The 18,133-nt window shown below is 54.1% G+C and overlaps 1 pseudogene; it reads left to right on the top strand.

The window, feature by feature from the left end:
- Nucleotides 1–18,133, top strand: part of LOC134432716 (uncharacterized) — an 899,340-nt pseudogene that overhangs the window by 732,641 nt on the left and 148,566 nt on the right.

The raw sequence follows: 18,133 nt of genomic DNA, 5'->3' as shown, positions 1-18,133 counted from the left end.
CTGTGCCTCAGCTGCCCGGAGCAATGTGAGGGGAGAGCGGGCCCAGCCTGGCCCAGAGCTGAGCCCCAGCAGAGCCCTGGCAAAGCCCAGAGCAGCCTCGGCCCCTGCAGAGTCAGCCTGGAAGGAGGCACTTGGAGCCTTCTGGGCTGCACCCGGCTCTTGGTTACAAACTGGGTGTGCTGGAAAATGCCACCGGCTCTGCACAAGGGCAGAAGGGGCCCGGGGAAGGCCCAAGTGCTCCATGCAAGGGAAAAACCTGCCCTGGGTTTGTTATAAATAACTGGGTAGTGTTGGCTTTTGCTATTAGGTATTGACTTCTGCAATCTATTCTTAATCACACTGATTTTGATAGAGTATAGTTTGTAATCACCTTTAACTGCTTTTGCTATAGTATAATTGGTCAGCTTATTGTGGCCAATGCCCTGGCCCCTGTGTAGCTCATATCCTCAGAACATCATTTATGGATGACAGTTTGTGGACAGTGTGATAAACATACATTATAGTTTTGGCTTTTGAAAAATATTAAAGTGGATGCCATGTGTTGTGCATTAGAATGTGAACTTTTGCAGAAGTAGCTGTAGTTGTGAAATAATAATTAATGGTTTTATTTTTGTAAATAACTGACAATAACACTTCAGAGATAGCTGTGAAATAGCTAATGTTCATTTCAAGTACTTGTGGAAATAGCTAAAACCGTCTGCATGGTCAGACAACATTTAAGGAAGGGATGTGATGAGGACCCCTGTCACTGACCCTTGCACTGTCAATAACTGTCACCTGCTGAAACCACAGAACAGGGGCCCTTGTGAGGGAGTGACACACAACCCTCAAAACAGCAATCCACGATTCCTGCACGTGCTCTAAAAAGGTGAGTTGGGGGTCAAACCAACCTAAAGAATTCCTGGAGCATGTAAACGAGTTCAGAGAAATGTTTGAATGTGTATAACCATTATGAATATGTATTTGAACAATACACTGGAAAAACTAGACAAGAAGAGTTGCTGTGGTTAACCAGTGTGCCTCTGGCCATCGCTGAGCACCCAGTGCTGTTACTGATTTGTCCCTTATTATTCCTTATTAAACTCTCAAAAGTTCTAAAGAGTGAGGCTCCTTTCTCACAAAACCCAAGGTGCTCACCCCTTCTTCTTCCCCCAAAGCCAGGATTTATCAATCCTAAACTTTGTCTGGATAGAGGAGAAGGAGGCTGCGAGGAAAAGGAAGATGCACTGGTGTGGAGGCCCATGGGAGACTCAATCTCCAACCCGTGGGGGACTGGTCCCCAAGAAGAAGAATAGATTTCAAGGTTATGGTAAAAAGCTTGCTTCTCCCATAGATCTTTCCAAGTACGTGCTGATTTATGGAAAGTTATGTTACCCCATTGGCCCCTTGGCCTAATTACCCCAGTTCACCCCCTATTACCCATCTTTGGTTAGTCCCTAGAATGTTCTCCCTCTCTGTCCCTCCATTGGCTCTAATTTACTGCATTCCTCTGCCCCTGTTTCCCTATTAGCTGACCCGACCCTTAACCCCTCCTTTGCCCCATTTTCCCCCATATCCATTGGACCCCGACCCTCAGCTCCACCCTCACTACCCCATATAAAAACCCCCTGTGCCCTCAGCTTGTGCCCTGTCTTTGTCCCTGTGCCCTGTTCAGCTCTGTGCCTTGTTCCTGTGCCAATAAACCCAGTTTGCTGCAGATCATACCCAGACCCATCCTGCCGACTTTGTCAGCTTTATAAAGCAGCCGTGAGCTTCGAGCTCCAGAGTGCCGGACGCTCCAAGGGCCTCGGCAGCGCCAGGACGCTCCAGGCTGGGACAGCCAGGCAGGGCAGGAGGAATCACTGCCCCTTTCCCCTCTCTGCTGCTCCATCTCCCAGCCCAGCATCGCTGCAGGACAGCCTCACTGCCAACGCCATCCTGCCAGGCATGGACTGGGGAGATCTCCTTCCCCTTCCCTCTGGCATGGAGGCAAATCCCATCTTCTCTTTGTCTGCCCTCCTTCCTCTCCTCATTCTGTCCTTCATCCATCCATGTTCCTTTCCCATTTCCTTCCTCCTTTGTTCCTTCTTGTTTTTTCCTCTCCTCCTGCTTTTTCCTTTGCCCTTCTCCCTGTCTCTCCCTCTCCTTGTCCTTCTTCCCCCAGGCACTGAGCTGCGGACAGAGACCAGGGAGAACAAATCCCTGCCACAGAACCTCGTGGAAGAGGCCATTTGGAACGGCTCCATGGTACAGGAATCCAACGGGGAGGAAGAGCTCCAGAGATCCCACACGAGGAGGGCCTGCAAACCCAGCCTGGGGAGCTGTGAAGAGGTAAAAGGATAAAAGCTTCCCTGGGCTGGGAAAGGCGTGGGGAATGTGAGAAGAGCTTCAGGCAGAGCTCAGCCTGTTCCTCGTGACTGCAAAAACGCAGTCATCCATGGGGCTGCAGAGATCCCCCCGCAGATCCATGGGGATGCAGAGATCCCCCTGCAGCCCCCGGAGCAGCCACGCTGGAGCACGGTGATGCCTGAGAGGAGGCTGTGACCCCGCGGCCAGAGGGCCCCGCTGGAGCAGCCTGTCCTGGCAGGACCGACCCCGGGGCACAGTGACCCACGCTGCAGCACTTGGAGGGGGCTGTGCCCCATGGGATGGACTCAGCTTGGAGAAGTTCCTGGAGAAGTCTCCGGTGGGAGAGAACCCAGGGTGCAGCAGAGGAACGACTCCTGTCCCTGAGCAGATGGAGAAGCCCCGGGGAATGAAATGAGCCCGGCCCCATTCCCTGTCTGTAAAACTGATGGTTGAACAGGTGCAGCTGGGAGGAGGGAGGCGTGGGCGAAAACCTGGAATTAAGGATCTTCACTTACTTCTCATTACCCTGCTTTGAGTTTTAGGAGTTTTCTGTCAGAAATCTCTCCCATCTCCCACTCATCCACAGGGGTTTGGGGCGGTTTTCCCTTTTTGGGGGAAATCAAAGCGATACAATGATGCTCCTGATTAGGGGCAGGAGAAGTGATGCTCCGGGGCTTCCCGCTGAGCCGGAGCCACCGGAGCCGCAGTGCCTGGAAAGCCGTGGCGGGAGCTGCGGAGAAGTTTGTTTGTGTTTTCAGCTCAATCCCCCTCGGGCCCGGGCCCGTTCCAGGGCTGTTCCTCAGCTCCGGCTCTGCCCTCACGCAGCCCGGGGGGCCCTGAGAGCGCGGGGCGGGGCTGTGCCGTGTGCAGAGCCCACCCCTGGCTGGGATTGGGCGATGGTGCCGTCAGTCGTGGTTGTGGCGCGCTGATTGGTGGGAGCGGGGCGGAGCAGGGCCCCGGTGGCGGGCTGAGGGCGGCCGTGGCTGGGCAGCGGCGCCATTGTCGGAGCGTGTGTGCGGTGCCGTGAGCGGCGGCAGCGGCTGGAGCGCGGTGAGGCGGCGGCGGAGCTCGGAGGCGGCCGTAGCGCAGGTGGGAGCCGCGCTGGGTTGTGCGGGGGCTCGGGGCTGGCTGCGGGCCTCGGGGGCGGCAGGGGGCTCGGGCGGGTTCGTTGTGCCGTGTCCGGCGCGTGTTGCCGCTGGCGTGAGGGCGCTGCGGGAGCGGCTGCCTGCGGTCTCCTTGCGGCCGCTGCCTCAGCAGGAGCCGCTGCCGGAGCAGCGCTGGCTCGGCGTGGTTGCTGTGGCTGGGACAGAGGGGGCTGCCCCGTGCCCGGGGCTGTGCGGGGAAATTGCCGTGGCCGGAGGTTTCTGTGTGCAGAGGAGACAGAGGAGTCCTGTAAAAGTGACTTTATTGCTGAGCAGAGGGAGAGGCCGTGGGGCATTTGCCTGCGCTCTCTGCCATTGTTGTAGTTCGCAGCCTCCTTTTTATCCTCATTTTCCCGGCCCATCTCCCTCTCCCTTTGCCCACTGGCTGAGGTACTTGGAAGGTTCAGACGTCCCGGTCCGCCAACTGCATGTCCGTGTTAATTTGCACCCCCACTTTTGTATAACAGCCGATATTCACGGCTCTGTTAAGTCTTTGTTCTTCTGGAAGTTCAGGAATTTAGCGGGACTTTCTGTGAGCAGCAATCCATGTTAATTAGGAACATTTATTGCAGCTGATGGTTTCGCCCGTCGCTTCCTGATCTACAAATCCCTGGCCCCTCGCTCAGCTGCTGAATGAGCTGCACTCTCAAGGTGTCGAGCATGGTAAAAAGATGAGAGTTGCTGTGGCACATCAGAGGAGAAACAGCATTGGTTTAACCCATGGTCTGCCAGGGAGCCACAAAACCGTGTCCCATTCCCATCCTTTCCACGTTTGGGCTGGAGCATGAGGTGCTTTCTTACTTCCTTTGTTATCTGTTTCACCACTTTTTCTTTGTCGTCTCTTTGCCAACAGCAGTTTGAGTCATTTTTTTCTGCTAACAGATGATCTGCTCCTATCCTATGGTTAAGTGTTGCGTTCCTCATTTCAGTGGGTTGGTCAGCAGGAAGGTCAGGAGCTGGAGCTGTCTGGTTGGTTATTACTGCGAGGACAGCTTGTAATCTATTGATGGCATTGAAATGAGAAATGGGTTCTGTGGCTCCTGATATGAATTGGTTCGGGTTCCCAGGGGCTGATCCATGGTGTTGTAGGATTTGTTCTGCTGGCCGTTCATCTTTTCCCCATTTTGGGCGCTCTCTTCAGCCAAGACTTTTTCCACTTTTATCTAATTGAATTATGAAATACTAGATTCCCAACTGATTTCCCTGAACTTGTGGCAGCAAGAATTTCTCGGTGCTCTAATCCACCCTATATAACACAGACAGTGACAGCACATGTTGGAGTGGGCAGAGGGATGATTCCCCCCATTTATTTATAGTGAAGTTTTCCCAACATTCTCCATGTGCTGTTTCCCTTTGCAGCTTCACCGTTTGTGTTGCAGGGTCAGATATCCTCCCCCTGGGCTCTGCCTTGAGCTGTGCAAATTCCAACAGTGCAAGCAGGCAGAGCTTGGGGTGAGGGGCAGAGGGAATCAGCCCAGTTCCTGCCCCGTGCAAGAGACCCAGGTGAATTGTTCACACTTTGCCCAGCAGTGTTCATTTGCATTTCTAAAGCTCCTCTGGAGGCTGCCTGGAATGAAGCTTCTCTTCCAGGGCAGCCATCTGGTGAGTCACATGTGGCCCCCCAAGACTCTGCTGTGCTTTAAAAAAAAGTATTAACTGTTTACAAGTTCAAAGTATTAGGGTTAAAGCTCTTCAGTTCTACAAATGCCCCATAAAGGAGAACTTGGAAAAACCCAGACCAAAAATTGATACTCATACTTCTGTCCCAAACCCACCTGACAATATAAAGTGGGAATTATTATAAAAAATTATTATCGTGTTGTTATCTTATCACTGAAACTGCAGGGAAAACAAAACCTCTCCAAGAATCTCTTTAGTGTTAGAGAGTCAAGGCATTCCTTGGTTCTGGCCAGGATGTGCAACAGAAATAATTTCTTTCACAAATAGCCCAGCTGTGCAGAGAAAATCATTCCATGCCATGCGAGTTTTACTAGATCTTCCTAAACTTTATGTAGTCTGAACCAGTCTAAATCCACTGCTTTCATGTTCATTCCTTCCAAGTTGTGTAAGTTTTTAGTATTTGGTTTCCTGTTGGATCCGGATTTCTTTGACTCTGATGTGAATTCGGTCTCCACACTCCTGGATTTCCTTCTCAGCCTTTTCCAGCCCAGGTGTCTCCAGCTCTGCCTGGGCAGTGTCTGGGGTAGCTGTTGGTTGCTGTTTGCTGCTGGGCAATGTTGATGTTTTGTTGCTGGTCGTTATCTCTGTGGGTGTCTTTTGGCTCTTCCCAGTGTGTTCAGATGTTAAACTCATCTCCATTGAGTGGTGTAACATCCCTTAAATAAAACCTTTAAAATTCCTTTCCCAAAGGCAAACCATTGAGTAGCGAAACATTTCTGAGCAGAGAAATAAGATTTGAAAGAACCGAAATCAGTACATTTTGCAGCAGTGCAATGGCAGGCAGCCCAGAGTGTGGGTGTCCGTGAGCCCCAGAGTGGAATTGTGCCGTGATGTTCCCCAGCAGCTGTGGCAGTGCAGGCCCAGCCAGCGCTGAAGCTGCAGCAGTGGCAGCAAGGCTTGGCCCCAGGGGCTGGAGATGGCAGAGGAGGGTGGCCAGGATTGCAGAGGATTCCAGGCGAGGATCTGTGGGCAGGCGCAGGGGCTTGGCCCTCTGTGGAGCCCTGGCTGCTGCTGCGTTGCCTTCAGGGCAGGCTCAGGGACGTCCTCCCATCCTCCTGCTGCGGGCGGGAAGTGCAAATCTCCGGGGCTTCAGAGCCCTTGAGGCCAGGCTGAGGGGTCCCCCCGTGTTGAGCTGTGCTGGCGGCTGTTTCTGGCCTCAGGGACACTTGGCATGGACCCCTTGGCCACCAGTGGTGCTGCTTTGCACTCCTTAGGCAGGAGCCGATGTCCTGGCTGGGTGTTGGCAGCAGCAAAGTGCCAGGGCAGGCTCTGTGCCAGCCCAGCTTCCTGTGGGAGAATGTGCCTTGATATCTGCTCCAGTGGTTGCTGAAGCAGTGAGAATTGCTTTTGCCCCCCTGTTAGGTGCCATGGTGTCAGCAGAAGATATTGAAGCCTTCCTGCTCAGGGCATTTCAGTGCCAGGCTCTCACAGGCACCCACAGCTCTGTGGGTTGAGCTGAGCATGGGGCGGTGACCTGCGCTGTGTCTGATTCCCCTTCCTTAATAACAGCCTGTCTTGTAGCTCTTTTCCCTTCTGCTGTCCTTGCAGAGCCATCCACAAACACATTTTCTCCCTCAGGCCAGGGAATGTCCCATCATGAATCTCTCCCAGCCTGGGTCTTGAGCTCTGTCCCTTGAGTGCAGTCCTGGGTTCCTTGCCAGCCCCTCTCCAGGCTGTTCAGACAGGAGGCTGGGTTAAACCCTTTCCCTGTCCTCAGTTCTAAATCCTCCTGTGCCATTGAACAAGTTTCATACTGTAATAACTGAGCCCTGCTCATCTATTTAGAGGCTGTTTAGGTTGTCAAACCTTTACCTTGATGCCAGACTTGAACTATAGGAGATTTTCCTGTTGTCATCACTTTTCAGGCGAGGCCACTCTCTGGCCGCTGGGTTAAACATATTAGCGCAAGAATTCCTTTGACTAGACCCTGTTTAAAATCCACCTATAATTCAAATTCTTTTTCCCTTTTGGAAGGCCCAGGAAAAGTGCCTCATTTAATCTTCATTTTAACACTTGAAAATTCTGTGTTTCCTCCTGCTGTCCATCTATCCAGTTTGTTGACTGGCTGGATAGGAGTGTTGTAGGGAGACATCCTTGGCTCCAAAAGCCCTGCCTTTAACAGGGACTCAATACCAGGCTGTGAGCCCTTTCTTCTCTCTCTTGGAACAAGGTATTGCTTGTCCTGGTTGCTTTAAAGTAATTTGTAGTGGCTCCATATCTAGTTTTCCCTCTTTCCCTGTCTCTGCCCGCACTTCTGCGTTCACTTCAGCATGGGCCTTTTCAATCTTGTCACACAAAGGTAGAACAGAACTGGCCTCTGCAACCCCTTTTACAGTATTAAAATCCAGCTCTCAAATTACTTCTTAGGTAATTACAATCACAGGAGGAAGAAAAAGAAATTGATTTTATTCAAACCTATGCCCCACAACTTCTAATAGTAGTTGATCAAGTCATACCTGCTCATCTTTCCCACTCATTCCCTTAAAAATCAAATATTCCTTTACTCTTTCCCCCCTTCGGTCTAAGATTCAGAGTGGATTGAGAGGCCCCTGTGTCCATCAGAAAATGCCTCCTCTCAATGCAGACCCACCCTGAATGTTCTCAAGGGCTCCAGTGTGGAGGGTCCCTGGTGTGATGGGAGCTGTGACAGCCCTGCCAATCCATGTCCATCAAGGGGTGGACTTGCTGGTCCTGAGGGTGCTGCTGTCTGTGCTTGCAGTGTCCTTGTACCCTGCAGCCTGAGCCCTGGTTCCTTGCCAGGGGCTGTTTGGGTGGGCTCTCCCCTGCCGAGCAGGGCAATGCCTCTGCCAGGTGCTTGTGGCCGAGCCGTGCCCTGGGTGCTGGGGCCCCCTTGGGCCCTGGGGTTGATCCCTCAGGGGCTGTAGGAACTGTGCCCTGGCCTTTGCCTTCAGCTTGGCCTTTTGCTGCTCCCTTCTGGCACTCACCTGCTGTTCCTTTGTGCCCAAGTGCTGCAGGGCCTTCTTGTGCCCCTCCTGCAGTGCCCCTCAGTGCCTGTGGGTGCTTGTCTTGCTTTACAAGAGAGGTGTCTGCTCGGGAAGGCAGAAAAAGCCTCTCTTGGAATGGCGAATGCAAACCCCCTCCCTCTTAATTTCTAGACTAGTGAAATCAAGGGGCTCTCAGGCAAAGATATGGGAATAGGAATACCAGTTCTTTACTAGTGTGTGTAATAAAGCAAACAAACACCAACAGCTGCGGCACTGACAGCAAACAGTGCCCGGACCCAGTCCCGGCCTTTGGGCTGCGGCGCTTTGCCCTTGGGTGCAGTTCCGGGCACGGCCGGCAGGGGCGCTGGTGGCTCCCGCGGGGCGGGCCAGCGCATCCCTCCCATGGGAACCTCTCTGAGCGGAAATAGAGCAATCCCTTCATCTAACTCTTTCACTTTTTTACCTTCTCTAGCCTTTGTCCCGTGTTTTGAGAAAGAATTTGGAGAGGGCTGCCTTTTAACTGAGCTCCTAGTGTTTCAAAATGTTGCTTCCTGTAGAGAGAGAGAGTTTCCTTGAACAGCCGGAGCTGTGGTTACCAAGGGGCCGTAACTCAGAGCAGGACGGGGTCAAGGGAGGATATCCCGCCGAGGCTCGGTGGGAGTGTGGGCAGGGTCTGTTGCCGGAATCGGCAGAGGGGGATCTTCCCGTGGAGCCCGAGGCGGAGCGTGGGTAGCCCCCACATGGCTGATGGCGGCTGATCCGGCAGCTGCTGGCAGAGCAAAGGCAGGTGGGAGAACCCGGCAGCAGCGGCGGTGCCAAGCGCAGGTGGCACGGGCAGGGCAGCCGGGGATGCGATGGCTGGGACCCCCCCTGGGTGCGGTGGCCGCGGTGACCTCGGAGCAGGCGGCAGGACAGAGCAACCCCCATCTTCCCCAGCCTGGGCAGCAGAGCGGCCGCGGGCCAGGCAGTGGGAGCAGGGCACACAAATTGAGCGACAGCGCCGGGGCAGGTGGAGCTGCCCTGGGCAGTGAGGCCACACCTGGGATGGAAACCGGCGCAGGCAGAGCTGAGGCGGGCAGCGAGCCGGGACCCGGGACAGGCGCCTGGGCCGCGAACGGAGGGGGCAAGACCTGCAGAGGATCCCACTCTCTTTTAGATTTTTCCTCTTGTTTCCTTCCCTTTCATTTCCCCTTTTATTTTTCTCGGAGGTTACTCATACTTTAAAGATTTTTATTCTTCTATAATCCTCTGTCTAACATATTGCATATTCTCTTCTAGGTAAATGTTTTTTTTACAAATAAATCCTGAGCCTATGAAATCTAAACTTCTGCTTGGATACATTGAAATGGTCGATGAGCTAACTCATGACCTCCTAATGTTGTTTTTCTCATCACCTTTTTATTTAACCTTTGGCAAATTAAGTGTCTTTCAGTTACTTGCTTTGCAACTCCAAAAATCCCAGTGCACCCATATTTCCTTAAAAAATAATCGCACAAAGCTTGAGTACCCCAGTGGGTTTTCTGATGCATGTCTTCTGATATTTTCTTAGAAGCACATTTATTAAGTAATTGTCTTCCATCAAGAAGTTTCCATTTCCCTGATTTATCTTGTTCACTTCGTGTCGTGTTTAAAACTTTTTTCTCGGCTTCCCTAAACTTTGGAATTTCCAGTTTTTACTCGTGTGGAGTTAATGTTAACATTACTCTTTTATCTCCATTTTCTGCTGCATCCTTAGCTTTGTGCTCTGCCCCCAGTTTGCCCAGTTTGCCTCTCCTTTGGCCCGGGCCGGGTTCCCCCCGCCCGCAGCGGCTGGAGCAGCCGAGAGCCCCGCGCTGCCCATCCCGACCTGTCCCGGCTCCATCCCCGCTCCTGCGGCGGGCTGTGAGGGCTGCGAGAACGGGGCAGCGAGGGTGTGGCTGCTGCTGGGGGAGGAGGAGGAGGCAGGGAAGGGCAGGGATGAAGGGGGAGGAGGAGGCAGGGTTAGAGGGGAGGAGCAGGGGGAGGGATGGAAGAGGAGAGAGAGCTCGATGGAAGGAGCGGAAGGAGGTGGGGTTAGCGAGGAGGAGGAGGAGATGGGATGGAAGGGGAGGGATGGAAGAGGAGCAGGAGGTGGGGATAAGACAGAGGGGGAGGATGAGGGGGGATGAAAGAGGAGGAGCGGGAGGAAGCGGAGGGACAAAGGCAGATCGAGGCTGAGGCTGAGCCGAGGTAGGGAACCACGCTGTTGATCCCTGCCTGAATTCGCAGCCCCCACCTGTGGGATCATCGCCCCCCCATCGCACCCATGAGCGGGGAGAGGGAGCTCGACCCGAATATCCCGGGGGGTCCCTGGGTTGGGGCTGTTGGGGATGTTTGGAGAATGAAGCAGTCCAAGGCTGAGCGGAAAAGGCCCCTTGGGGGGACATCGGGGGGTGGCGGTGGCGGCTGCCGGCAGAGGCAGCCTGGAGGAGCAGAGCCCTGTGTCCCCCAGGAGCCCAAAGGGGGGAGCCCAGAGAGGGGGGAGCGCTGCCATTGGCGGGAGCCTCAAGAGCCTGGAGAGGGGCAGGGGGGACTCCTTGGAGCCGCTGCAGCCCAGAGCAGAGAATGAGGGGAGAAGGGAGCCCGGGAGCCCAAGCAGCCCCGGCATCCTGAAATGGGGAGAGCGAAGCAGGGGGAGCTTTTGGCATTGCTGGGACTGCCAGCAGCCTGGGCAGGGCGTGCACCGGGCACAAGGGGGACCCCCAATCCAAGCGTGACCCCAGCTGGTGGGACAGGGGGGAACCCCCGAACACCAGAGGGGAGGGTGGAGGGACGGGGAACTCCTGGGAGGCTTTTTCAGGGCTGAATCTGGGTGTTTGGGAGGTTTTTCTTTAGCCCAGGTGGCCAGTGATTGTAGAGATGGACTTGGGCAAAAGGGACCTTCAATCTCAATGTGTGTTGAGAATGATGAAACAGGAAAGCCTTATAAATATGATTGTCTGGCAAAAGGTTTTGAGAATATAGAAAGTGTAAGGAAGATTGAAATGAAAGCTAGGTTTGAGATATCTCAGTTAGTGAACAACTGGAAAGCAATGGTGTGGCCCAACTGAAGGTAATCCCCTTTTGATGAAACAATTCCCTCTCCTTGCAGGCAGATCCAGACCCTACTAGTTCAGCAGAAGGGGTCCAAAAAAGAGATTTTAGGGTTGAAAATGTAACACAGTATGGTGACGTATTGATTCTTATAGGCTGTATGTAAATGCTCTAGGATTTGTATCTTGTACTAGATTGGTAAGTGAGAAATAGAATATTCAACACAGAAGAAAATTAATTGTATTGTAATGGGACCCTTCCTCTCTTACGCTCTTCCCCTCTTACTCTCTCACCCTCTCATCCTCTCTACCCCTCTCTTCTCTCAGCCCTGCTCCGAGCTGTGCCTGGCAGCTCCAAGCAAGGCCCTGCACCCAGGCCCATTGCAATAAACCCCAAGTTCCACGCCCTGGTTGCAGAGATCTCTCGTCTCCGTCCGTCCCAACCATCCTACCCCCCGACAGTCCTACAAACGCTCTCATGCCTTGTTTTCCCCAAACCAGGATTTCCCATTGCCAGCCCTAGGGAGGCTGGAAGGAAGAGGAAGATGCCCCGGGACACTGAGGCAGGTGAGGAGGAAGTCAGTGCCCCTTTCCCCTCTGTGCTGCTCCATCTCCCAGCCCAGCACGGCCCCGGGTGCAGCTCAGCCCTGGGGGGATCTCCTTGCCCTTGCCTGTGGCACGGAGGCAAATCCCATCCTGTCCTTGTCCTTCCTCCCCCAGAGCAGGAGCTGAGCATGGAGAGCAGGGAGGACAAATGCCCGCGGCAGAACCTGGTGGAAGAGGCCGTTTTGAGCGGCTCCACGGCGCAGGAAGCCAACAGGGAGGAAAAGCCCCAGAGATGCCACACGAGGAGGGGCTGCAAACGCAGCCGGCAGGGATCTGAGGGGTAAAGAGCCAGCCTGGGCCGGGAAGGCGGCCGGAGATGGAGCCAGAGCTCGGAGCTGGTGCTCTGTGAGCAGCTCCATGATGGGGAGAAGCCCCACACGTGCGTGGAGTGTGGGAAGAGCTTCAGGTGCATCTCCAACCTGATCAAGCACCAGAGGATCCACACTGGGGAGAAGCCCTATGAGTGTGGGGAGTGTGGGAAGAGCTTCAGCGTGAGCTCCAGCCTGATCAGGCACCAGAGGATCCACACTGGGGAGGGGCCGTACAAGTGTTCCGAGTGTGGGATGTGCTTCAGAGAGAGCTCCAGCCTGGTCACGCACCAGAGGATCCACACTGGGGAGAGGCCCTACGAGTGTTCCAAGTGTGGGAAGAGGTTTCAGACCAGCTCCAGTCTCCTCCAGCACTATCGGATTCACAGAGAGGAGAGGCCCTTCCAATGCCCCAACTGTGGGAAAGGATTCAAGCACAACTCCCACCTCATCACCCACCGGCGCATCCACACAGGGGAGAGGCCCTACGAGTGTGATAAATGCAGGAAGAGGTTTCCAACCAGCTCCCATCTCCTCCGGCACTATCAGATTCACAGAGAGGAGAGGCCCTTCCGCTGTCCCGACTGCGGGAAGGGATTCAAGCGCAACTCCCACCTCATCAGGCACCAGCGCATCCACACTGGGGAGAGGCCCTACGAGTGTCCCCAGTGTGGGAAGAGCTTCTCACAGAGCTCTCACTTGACCCAACACCAACGGAGGCACCACTAAGGGAAGCCCTGTGAGTGCCCCGACTGTGGGCAGAGCTTCGTGCGCTGCTCCAGCTCCACCCCCCACTGGAGGAGGCACTTTGGGCGCAGCCCTGGTCACTCACATTCCCTGTGATCCATGTTTGGAACACACCTGGCTGCTTTGCCTTTTGGTTGGGCCTTAATTTTCCTCTGCTTCACCTTCATCCTTTAAAAACACCCAAAACTGGATTAAATGAAGGAAATTGATCGAATATATCTGATGTTGCATAATTTCTCAGTTGTTTTAGAGGGAATTTAGGATCTGGGGACACGTTCTATATGGAGTGCTGGTGTTGCTAACAGGCAGGAATTTGATCTCACCCTTCTTGTGTTTCTCAGAACTCCTCCCCAGACCCAAACCTCAACTCCACCCTTGGGATACCGTATAAAAACTCCACAGCCCTGCCTTTGCCCTGTCTTTGGGGGGTAAGAAATGGATTCCCAAAGGATCAGCCGTTTTCCATCTGGATTCCCAGAGGATCAGCCCTTTTCACACTGGATTCCAAGAGGATCAGCCTTTTTCACTGAATTCCCAGAGGATTCTGATTCTGTCACTGTTTCTTTTTGTTTCTATTACTGCATTTGTATTTTTAATTTTTGATAATAAAGTACTGGTTTTTCTGCTCCCATATCTTTGCCTGAGAGCCCCTTAATTTCAAAATAAATTATTGTTAATAATAATAATAATAATAATAATAATAATAATAATAATAATAATAATAATAATAATAATAATACTAAGGATGATAAGGATGATAATAATACTAAGGATGATAAGGATGATAATAATAATGGTAATAGTAATCAAAGGGAGGGCGTTTACATTTTCCATTTCAGAGGAGGGTCCTGAAATGGGGAGACACCCCCAAGGCTGGGCCATGTCAAATAGTTCCTGAAAGATGTAAATTCATTTATGTATATGCATGAAGGTCTATGAATATGCAACAGGGTAATGTAATTAAAATCAGATTAATTAAGGGGTGTCCCTGAACATAACTGGGGGATCTTGGTGGCCATAACAGCCTTTGCTTGATGGTCCTTGTCTCCCATTACATCAATCCGTTGCATATTCATGGCCTTGTTGCATATCCATGAAGTACTTTCCGTATTCCAGGAAGAAAATTGGCTTAATCCTGTCTGGGGGTTCAACCCCCCTCCCAGCTCAATTTGGGGTGTCCCATCCTCCTCCCAGCTCAGTGTTGGGACCCCATACCCATCCCAGCTTAATTTAAGGGTTCCATTCCCCTCCCACCTCAATTTTGGGGTCCCATTCCCCTCCCAGCTAAATTTTGGGGTCCCGACACTCTTTTCCACGCTCTCTCCTTTCCGATCGTTCCCCCAGTCCCCTCCCCCGTGTTTGGTTTTGGGGGCTCCAGGCCTCTCATGCTCCGTTTTGGGGTCCCGACCCCATTTTGGATTAATTTGGGGTCCCCAGCCCATCCCCATGGTCGCCTTCCCCCCCCCCCCACACCAAATTCCGCTCCTGGAAACTGATGAGTCATCAGAGAGACACGCTCTGATTGGCTGGAAATTACCCCGCGCCGTCACTGAGTATTTACCTCAGTGAGAGGCCTTGGTCTGTGCCTGTCAAGTGATGAGTCAGAGTCGGGCCGGGCGCTTATTGGCTGAAAATCGCTGAGCGGGGCCAGTGCTCTGAGTTTGTGCCCAGCAAGTGGATCGTCGTCAGTGCCGCGCGTTGTGATTGGTCGGGATCTGCTTTGGGGTGGGGACGTGAGGAACTGGGGTTACTTGGGGTTTGTTTGGGGTTTATTTGGGGTTATTGATGGACTATTTGGCATTTATCTTGGGTTTTACTTGGTTTATTTCTGTTTATTTGGGGTTATTTGGAATTATTTGAGTTTATTATGAAGTATTAGTGTTTGTTTAGGCTTATTTGAGTTTATGTGGGTTTATTTGGAATTATTTGGGGTTCTTGGGGTTAATGTTGGTGTATATTGGGTTTTTTTTCGCTGTGCTTGATATCATTCGGGGTTTTTTGGCTTTCACTTGGGGCAGGTTTTTTTTTCGGTTTTTGGGGTTATTTTGATTTATTTGGGGTTATTTGGGGGATTTCTAGGTATTGTTTGGGCTTGTTTGGGGTTATTTAGGTTTTTTTCCAAGTGTTTTGGGGTTATTTGAGTTATTTGGAGGCAGGTAGGGTCAAAACCTCAGCGAATGTTTCTCCTGCAAAAATCGGGAATTTTTCCTTAAAGCTCCGAGTTTTTTTCCCCAAAAAACCGCGAATGTTCCCTTAAAAAACGCGGACTTTTCCCAACCAATAGCAGCGCGCCCTGCTCCAAACCATCCAATCACCGCGGGTCTCCCCTCAGGAATACCAGCCTCTCTGTGCACCAATCCAACCAATCCCTGCATGCCTTACCTCAGACACGCCCGCCTCTCACCCCGAACAAACCAATCACCGCGTTCGTCCTCTCAGCTACTCTCGCCTCGCTCGACCTGAACCGACATATCACCGGGCGTCTTCCCTCAGCAATTCCCTCCTTCTTTGCCTCTAGCCAACCAATCACCGTGCGCCTCCCATCGGCAAAGCCTGCCTGCCCAGCCCATCTCCTGTCAATCACCGCGCCCTCTACGAAACCAACCAATCACCGGGCGTCTCCCCTCACCAACTCCCGCCCTCCCTGCGCCACTCCAGCCAATCAGTGCCGAGCTGGAAGCAGCGCCCCTTGACCTCGGGGCCGGGCATGGAGCGGGCGCTGGGAGAGGACGGGGGACTCCGGGAGCTGCTGAGGAGGCGCAGGGACAGGTGAGGGGTCCTGGAGGGGTCGTGAGGGGAATTTGGGGAGGGGTCTTGAGGAGGTTTGGGAGGGATTTGGGGAGGGTCTGGGGGGAACTTGAGGGTGTTTTAGCGGGGTCTGGGGGTGCTGGGGGGGCTATGGGGGGGAATTTGGGGAGGGTTCCTCGGGGGGTGTCACGATCCGTCCTCACGGATGGGTTTCGTGATGGTTCATGGATTTGATCTAAGGGTGCAAAAAGAACCAACACGGTACAAGGGGGTTTGCAATGATAATCGAAACAAACGCACCTTTATTGAATGACCACAGCAAAATGTGATAGAGGGATTGAGGGAGAGAAAAAGATGGGGGAAGAGAGAGAGACAAAAGAGAGAGAGAAAGAGAGAGGGGATAGAGCTACCAAACGTAGAGACGAAGTCCTTTGGTCCAGTCCAGTCGAGGACCTGCCTGTTGCGTCAGGGAGGTCTCAGAGGCCCAGTTCATCTGGACCCCAATTATACTCTTTTTCTTTGGGGCAAGGGGGATGGATTTTGCAGCCGAAACAAAGGCAGTTTATTGTATCATCAGGGGGGTGGGAAAAAAGGGTACACACAGTCCAAGTTTGGAAGCAGGCGAGAGTCATTGATTTCATTGTCCACTGCCTACACCTGCAACATCCACCTTGCTTTCGGCAGCTTTCCTTCCTCGCCCTGTACACCTCCCCCGACTTGGGGCTTTCAGTCCCAGTATCTGGAAGAGGGTGAGAGGGGCCTTCTCACATAGGGATTTCATGTCTCAGTCCTTTGATGAAGAGGTTTCTTACATCTCTACTTGTCTGTCACAGTGGTTATGAACGGTCTTCTCTTGGAGGAGGGGACCACCCTAAAGCTCAAACCAGCCAAGCTGAGAGGTAGGGAGGATTCCAGAGCTATTGTGCAAAAGGGCAGGATGCCCTGTGAGCTCAGTGTAGCGTATAACAAACAACGTCTGTGAAAACATCAACTTAGCAACACTTTCAGGCCTCAGGCACATGACTTTCCCGGCCACCAGATCAGCAAACCGGGGTTTTAATTTTTTGGTTGTCTCTGTCCATGACAGTCGTAAGGCAGATGAGGGATATTTCAGACAGACTCTCACAACACGGAACACATTTGTTCCCCCAGCTCCAGAAAACTTGATGCAGGAACAAAAACATTCCTGCAGGAACCACCAAAGGCCGAGGGGCGTTTGGCCACTTTCACTTCCACACCGCACGCTCGGGCAAATTGCACAGACCAAGCAGCCTTTCCCCTCTTCCCCATTGGCCTGAAGACACTCTGCACCAAGAAAAAGCTCCTGGACACCCGGGTATCCAACAACAGCAATTTAATGTTCCTCTAGTGGGTGAAGGGAAAGGAAGTGCTGGCAGAGGAGAGGTGTTCCCCGCAGGCTCAGGCGGCCCCAGCAGACGCAGCCTCCCGGATCAGTTCTGCACAGCGCCGCGGCAGGACACTCAGCCACGGGCACACAGGAAAGGCCGCGACTTCCAGAGGCGGCGGAGTTGGTCTCGCATCCTCTGGAGCCGGGAGGAGGGAACGCTCTGTACAGCTAAAAGGATGTACAGAGCTTGAAGCGCCAGGCATGAGATGGCAGGGCTGCTGTCATCCGTCATGTCCTGAAGGGCTGCGGAGAGAGAAACAGAGGCACAGTCAGAGGCTGGATCTGCGGGGAGCTGGGCAGAGCCTCCAGCCTCGTCTGTGCCACGCAGCTCCTGGCACGGCCTGGAGGAAGCAGCAGCCAAGAAGGACGAGCTGGCAGCTGCTGGCCAGGAATGTCCCGCAGGCCCCTGCAAGGTGTCTGCGCTGTGGCCCCGCTGCCCTTGGGGCGCGCAGGGAGCGGAGCCGTCGGCGGGCGGGCCAGGGAACGCAACTGCCAGCGGCAGCCCCCGCCGAGAGCCCGCGGGCCTCACTCACCGCTGCAGATGATGCGGAACTGCGGCTGCTGCCCTGTCAGGTAGCGCCCGGCCATCCCTGGGGAACACAGAGCGTGTCCTGCCTTCAGAGGCACAGCTGCCGCCCACGGGCGCTGCCAGCCCTGAGGCCACACGCCCTGCTGGCCCGGCAGGGCTCAGCCCGGGCCCCTGGCGCACGCTGCCGCCCCAGGGCACGGCTGCCAGAGGGCGGCAGCAGCAATGCCCAGGCCAGCGGGGGCTGCCCATGCCCGCGCCCGGATCCTGCTGCCGGCACAGCAGGCGGGGCCGGGGCCGAGCTGCGGCAATGGGGCGGGCCGGGGAGGGAGCCGGGCTTGGCGGTCACCCATGAACCTGACGGCCGCCTCTCGCACGGGCTCCTGTGCGCTCCGCAGGTACGGCAGGGCCCGGCCAGGTGCTCGGCCGCTCGGCTCCTGTCCTCTGCCAGCTGCAGAGAGCGGCAGGGCACGGAGGGAAAGGGTTGATGCGGGCCCTGCCCCTGGGCCGGGCGCTCCCCACGGCCGGCGCTGCTCCCCCTGCCCACAGAGCCCCGAGGCCCGGCCAGCAGCCGCAGGCGCCGGGCTCGGCACGGGGCACAGGGCCCGGCGAGCCGCGGTGCCGCCCCGCAGCAGAGCCCGGCTG

Source organism: Melospiza melodia (assembly GCF_035770615.1).
Source record: "Melospiza melodia melodia isolate bMelMel2 chromosome 7 unlocalized genomic scaffold, bMelMel2.pri SUPER_7_unloc_1, whole genome shotgun sequence".
In the NCBI taxonomy this organism is placed as follows: Eukaryota; Metazoa; Chordata; class Aves; order Passeriformes; family Passerellidae; genus Melospiza; species Melospiza melodia.
This window is presented reverse-complemented; position numbering and strand designations above follow the sequence as displayed.